This window comes from Antennarius striatus, chromosome 22 (assembly GCF_040054535.1).
Source record: "Antennarius striatus isolate MH-2024 chromosome 22, ASM4005453v1, whole genome shotgun sequence".
NCBI lineage: Eukaryota > Metazoa > Chordata > Actinopteri > Lophiiformes > Antennariidae > Antennarius > Antennarius striatus.
In genome coordinates this window covers 2,842,145-2,849,241 of record NC_090797.1, presented here as the reverse complement: position 1 = coordinate 2,849,241, position 7,097 = coordinate 2,842,145, and positions in this window count along the sequence as shown.

The following is a 7,097-nucleotide window of genomic DNA, read 5'->3' as shown; positions in this document are numbered from 1 at the left end:
TTTTTATTTTTTGTTGACCCGCGGGTCAAGAAATGTTTTTTTTCCATTGACCGGCGGGTCAGTAATTTTTTTTTTTTCATGACCTGCAGGTCAAATAAAAGTGCTTTTGGTTGAAAGGGGGGTGAAATAAAGTCATTTTTGTGGTTATTGGTGGGTCAATATAATTTTTAATTTTTGTTGACCCGCGGGTCAAGAAATCTTTTTTTTCTATTGACCGGCGGGTCAATATTTATTTTTTTTTTTTCATGACCTGCGGGTCAAATAAAAGTGCTTTTGGTTGAAAGGGGGGTGAAATAAAGTCTTTTTTGTGGTTATTGGTGGATCAATATAATTTTTATTTTTTGTTGACCCGCGGGTCAAGACATTTTTTTTCCATTGACCGGCGGGTCAATAAATTTTTTTTCTTTTTTCATGACCTGCGGGTCAAATAAAAGTGCTTTTTGTTTAAAGGGGGGTCAAATAAAGCCATTTTTGTGGTTATTGGAAGATCAACATAATTTTTCATTTTTGTTGACCCCCGGGTCAAGAAATCTTTTTTTTCCATTGACCGGCGGGTCAATAATTTTTTTTTTTTTTTTCATGACCTGCGGGTCAAATAAAAATGCTTTTGTTTGAAACGGGGGTGAAATAAAGTCATTTTTGTGGTTATTGGAAGGTCAACATAATTTTTCATTTTTGTTGACCCCCGGGTCAAGAAATCTTTTTTTTCCATTGACCGGCGGGTCAGTAATTTTTTTTTTTCCTTCATGACCTGCAGGTCAAATAAAAGTCCTTTTGGTTGAAAGGGGGGTGAAATAAAGTCATTTTTGTGGTTATTGGTGGATCAATATAATTTGTATTTTTTGTTGACCCGCGGGTCAAGTAATTTTTTTTTCCATTGACCGGCGGGTCAATAATTTTTTTTTTTTTTCATGACCTGCGGGTCAAATAAAAGTGCTTTTGGTTGAAAGGGGGGTCAAATAAAGTCATTTTTGTGGTTATTGGTGGGTCAATATAATTTTTAATTTTTGTTGACCCGCGGGTCAAGAAATCTTTTTTTTCTATTGACCGGCGGGTCAATAATTTTTCTTTTTTTTCATGACCTGCGGGTCAAATAAAAGTGCTTTTGGTTGAAAGGGGGGTGAAATAAAGTCATTTTTGTGGTTATTGGTGGATCAATATAATTTTTATTTTTTGTTGACCCGCGGGTCAAGACATTTTTTTTCCATTGACCGGCAGGTCAATAAATTTTTTTTCTTTTTCCATGACCTGCGGGTCAAATAAAAGTGCTTTTTGTTGAAAGGGGGGTCAAATAAAGTCATTTTTGTGGTTATGGGAATTTCAATAAAATTTTTATTTTTTGTTGACCCGCGGGTCAAGAAATGTTTTTTTTCCATTGACCGGCGGGTCAGTAATTTTTTTTTTTTCATGACCTGCAGGTCAAATAAAAGTGCTTTTGGTTGAAAGGGGGGTGAAATAAAGTCATTTTTGTGGTTATTGGTGGGTCTATATAATTTTTAATTTTTGTTGACCCGCGGGTCAAGAAATCTCTTTTTTTTGTTGACCGGCGGGTCAATGATTTTTTTTTTTTTTCTTTGTTGACCGGCGGGTCAATAATTTTTCTTATTTTCGTTGACCGGCGGGTCAACAAATTTTTCATGTGGTTGACCGGCAGGTCAATTAAATTTTTTTTTTTGTCGACCGGCGGGTCAATGAAATTTTTTTTTTTTTTGTTGACCGGCGGGTCAATGTTGTGAACAATGAATAAAACATCCAAACAAACTTGCCAGAGCTCCTGAGTAGCTCAGTATGATCATCTTTATCCAACAGGTGTTTGTCAAAGGACTTACGATCAAATCCCAGCACGGAGCATTTTCTTTAAGTTCCTTGGTCACATGAAAATGTGAAATGCTCAAACACACACTTTCTGTCTGTGGAGACAGGAAGCTCAGTCTGTTAAAGAGCTGAGCAGGTGTTCAGATGTTATAGGTTCCAATCTCACCACTTCCATCATTTTTCAGGCTGTTTCCTGAGAAATGTTCACGACCCAACCCGAGCTCTCTGCTGGTTCTTTTTTTTCTTGAACGGTGGGTCAAAGAAATTTTTTTTTTTTTTTTGACCGGCGGGTCAATGAAAATTTTTTTTTTGTTGACCGGCGGGTCAATGAAATTTTCTTTTTTTGTTGACCGGCGGGTCAATGCATTTTTTTTTAGTGTTGACCAGCGGGTCAACGAAATTTTTTTTTTTTGTCGACCGGCGGGTCAAAGAAAATTATTTTTTTGTTGACCGGCGGGTCAATGAAATTTTTTTTTTGTTGACCGGCGGGTCAATAATTTTTCTTATTTTTGTTGACCGGCAGGTCAATTAAATTTTTTATTTTTGTTGACCGGTGGGTCAATAATTTTTCTTATTTTTGTTGACCGGCGGGTCAATGAAATTGTTTTTTTTCTCGACCGGCGGGTCAATGAAATTTTCTTTATTTGTTGACCGGCGAGTCAATGCATTTTTTTTTTTGTTGACCGGCGTGTCAATGAAATTTTTTTTTTGTTGTTGACCGGCGGGTCAATGAAATTTTCTTTCTGTGTTGACTGGCGGGTCAATGAAATTTTCTTTTTTTTGACCGGCAGGTCAATAATTTTTCTTATTTTTGTTGACCGGCGGGTCAACAAATTTTTCATGTGGTTGACCGGCGGGTCAATTAAATTTTTTTTTTTGTTGACCGGCGGTTCAATGAAAATAAATTTTTTTGTTGACCGGCGGTTTAATAATTTTCATTATGTTTGTTGACCGGTGGGTCAATGAAATTTTTTTTTTTTGACCGGTGGGTCAATAATTTTTCTTATTTTTGTTGACCGGCTGGTCAACAAATTTTTTTTTTTTTTGTTGACCGGCGGGCCAATGAAATTTTCTTTTTTTGTTGACCGGCGGGTCAGAGAAAATTATTTTTTCTGTTGATCGGCGGGTCAATGAAATTTTTTTTTTTGTTGACCGGCGGGTCAAATAAAAGTATTTTTGGTGACCGGCGCTTCAATAAAAAAATTTTTTTCGTTGACCGATGGGTCAATAATTTTTTTTACTTTTCATGACCGGCAGATCAAATAAAAGTATTTTTCTGTTGACCGGCGAGTCAAATAAAATTATTTTTTTGTTGACCGGCGGGTCAATAAAATTTGTATTTTTTGTAGTGACCGGTGGGTCAATAAACTTTTTTTTTTTGTTGACCGCGGGTTAAATGAAATCATTTTCTGTTGACCGCGGGTCAATAATTTTTTTTTTATTTTTGGTGACCGGCGGGTCAAATAAAAGTATTTTTTTGGTGCCCGGTGGGTCAAATAAAAGTATTTCCTGTTGAGTGGCGGGACAAATAAAATAATTTTTATGGTTACTGGCGGGTCAATAAAAGTGTTATAAATAAAATTATTTTTTTGGTGCCCGGTGGGTCAGAAATTTTTTTTTATTTTTGTTCACCAGCGGGTAAAATAAAAGTATTTTTGTTGACCGGTGGGTCAAATAAAAGTATTTCCTGTTGAGTGGCGGGACAAATAAAATAATTTTTATGGTTACTGGCGGGCCAATAAAAGTGTTATAAATAAAAAAATTTTTTTCGTTCACTTGCGTGTCAATTATTTTTATTATTTTTGTTGACCAGCAGGCCAAATAAAAGTATTTTTGGTTGACCGGCGGGTCAAATAAAATTATTTTTTTTGACCGGCGGGTCAAATAAAAGTATTTTTGGTTGAACGGCCGGTCAAAATTTTTTAAAATTTTTTGTTGACCGGTGGGTTAATAAATGTTTTTTTTCGTTGACCGGCGGGTCAATAATTTTTTTTTAATTTTTGTTGACCGGCGAGTTGAATAAAAGTATTTTTTGGTTGAGCGGCGGGTCAAAAGTTTTTTTTATTTTTTGGTCACCGGTGGGTCAATAAAATTTTTATATTTTGTTGACCGGCGGGTCAATACTTTTTTTTGTTGTTGACTGGCGGGTCAGTATTTATTTTAATTTTTGTCAACCGGTGGGTCGATAATTTTTTTATTTGTTGTTGACTGGTGGGTCAATATTTTATTTCATTTTTGTCAACCGGCGGGTCAAAGAAAACATTTTTCTACGTCAAACCTGGGGTCCAAAACTTCACAAAATACCTTTTTCTTCCTGAACCAGCGGTTTGAAAAAAAAATTATTTGTTGTTGACCGGCGGGTAAATTTTTTTTTTTGTTGTTGACTGGTGGGTCTATAAATATTTTTTTTTCTTGACTGGCGGGTCAGAGAAAATTATTTTTTTTCACATAATACTATTCTAATTATTCTAATTTATTACAGGATTTGTAATTTATTAATCCAATTAATTGCATTTTAATCTCATACCTGTTAGTACCCATCAAATAAAGAATTTGAATTCTGGGACATTGCAAAATTATAGTGCATGACTAATCAAACATCATGACGCAAACGGGACTCGAACCTGCGATGGCTGAGCGATCCGTCTTCAAGACGGCTGCACTACCGCTGAGCTACTGCCGACTCCTAGTACTGCTATTTGCCGGAAGACTAAATTTGTCAGAGCAGGCTAACTGACCGGCTACGATAACTTAACAAAACATTGGGAATTTTCAACAACTCTATGAATAAAGTTTGACTTACTGCCTCGCTCTCCTGTGTCGCGTCCATCTCTGTTGTCAGTCAGCCGCGTTTGACTAGTGTCGCAGGTACGAAGTGACGTCACTGCAGCCTACGGGTCCCTCAATGGGCCAAATTTAAACTGCTTGCGCATTGACTTGCCACTCGCGGATTAATTGCGTTAATTTTTATAGCGCGTTAATTTGCATCGTTATTAATTAATCTGATCAACGTGTTCAACTGACAGCCCTTTAATAATCAGTGGGAGCTCTGAGTTTGTCCTCTGTAGGGCTAACACACCGGAAATGTGTTCCAGACTTCCGGTCTAATCAGTATTTTAGTTTTTGTTTGCGGTCACTGCAAAAAAAAAAAAATCCCGCTTCACAAATATAGGAGATTTGAAATGGAAGCAGGGGTTTAAATTCTTTGTCATTCTGTCTTTATTTTAACGACACTGGCCCACAGTTGTGGGCGCTTAATTTTGTGGTAAATGCCAGTAACATGTCACGTCACCGATATCTGTCAAGAGGCACACATTCCTCACAGAACTCACTTTTCAAAATGGAACATATTTAGACCGATAGTCGATTAAAATAAAATAAAGTGAAACGTGTGCCGCACGGTATCTAACGGCCCGCGATCAGGTACCAGTGACCAATAACTATTGGTCACCATGGCTTGAAACCTTTGTCTTCTGCAATGGAAAATGGTTACATATTAATTTCAATCATATCTTCTAAAGAAACATTGAGTTCTGCAAAACATTCAGCAGATGAAGAAAATCAACACAGAGCTGACTTGTAAATTGTTAGCTTTGAACTGATAACCTTCATATCCAAATGTCGCTATGTTAACCATTCTGCTATCAGCTGTGTGGCAGTTTGGACTCACCGTCCACATGATCAAGTCAAAAAAACAAGCAAAAAAAATTTAAATTAATGTATTGTCCCCCATAACTTAGACTCTTAAACGTGCTGGCCCCTTTCAAAAACAAAGAAAGAATTATATTATCATAGATTTCTCCAAGTGTTGAATATCTTTTCCCTGTAATTCAATAAAAAAATAAAAAATTAATGGACATCTAAGGTAGATAAAGAACTATTTATTACTATTTATAACTGGGTGCGAAGAATAATGGATTATACGATGTTCCATAAATTTTTCCTAAATCAGAGTGAAACCATACTGATGCAACCACAAATTGTCTACAATGTTTTTTTTTAAAATTTGGTATACAAATTTATTGCAATTTGCACCATGTGATAACGATTTTTTCCATCATGTTGACATGCCCTTAAACCCACAGTACTGTACTGTAATTAAATTCTCCAGACAGCCTTTCCACCGGATCTTATAGGAGAGGACGCCCTCTACCGGTGTTTAAGTGGAACTGCTGGTGATCCTCGACCTGAAAGAGCAAAACTTAATTTAAAACTCTAGTAAACTGTTTTAACACTATATAGAGAGGAGGATTAGCATTAGGTTGGATGATAAATTATATTTATTCGAGGCTTAATTGATTTTTCACACATTTCCCAAAGAAAACACAAATTCTGGAACTTGTATTTTTTTTTTTTTTTTTCCAAACTTGCTGCAATCAATCATCATTCAGGCCACACTCGGCACACAAAAACACACACACACACACACACACACACACACACACACACACACACACACACACACACACACACACACACACACACACACACACACACACACACACACACGTGCACACACTCACACACACAAAGTGTGGACGTTAGAAAATGACATTAACAGCACTCCGGTTCACCAAACAACCTGTGCTGGACCCGGAAATCCACCTGCTTTAATGTCTGGTGACGTCAGCGAACGGAACGACTGTCATCAAGGCTTGTTTCAGGGGAGCCAAACATGGTGAAACACCTCTCGATTCGGCTAAACTCGGAAATGTTTGTTCCTGGAATTCAATTCAATTCTAAAAACTTTATTAGTCCTCTAGAGGCAATTAAAAGCACATAAAGCGGACTTGGTGTAAAAGTCCCAAACATACAGTATAAACATAAACAGTGTAAACACAAACAAAAAAACCCCATAAATGATAATTCCATAAATATAAATATATTAAATAAATATAAATATTACACAATGTTTATTTTAAATAATAATTCAAAACCTAGTGAGTTTAGAACCAAATTGCTGAAGTGTTACATCTAAACCTGTGACATAACAACATAAGAATGTTGGTTTTGTTTTTTGGAGTTCTGCATTTTAAGGTGGGTGTTTCAGTTATTTTAATTTTATCAGAACTTCAAAAATAATTTCTTGCTATTGCAATTTTTAGAACTACCAAGAACACATTTGTCTCACATGCTGACTTTTTGTTGTCGTTGGCTACAAACAGTTATGCCTGTATTTTTTATCACTCCTTTGTCCTCCTCCTGTTTTCATCTTCTTCTTGTCTTAAAACGCCGTAAAAAGCCCCTGGGGGCTTATTTCACGTGAACAGATGGTTTGTATC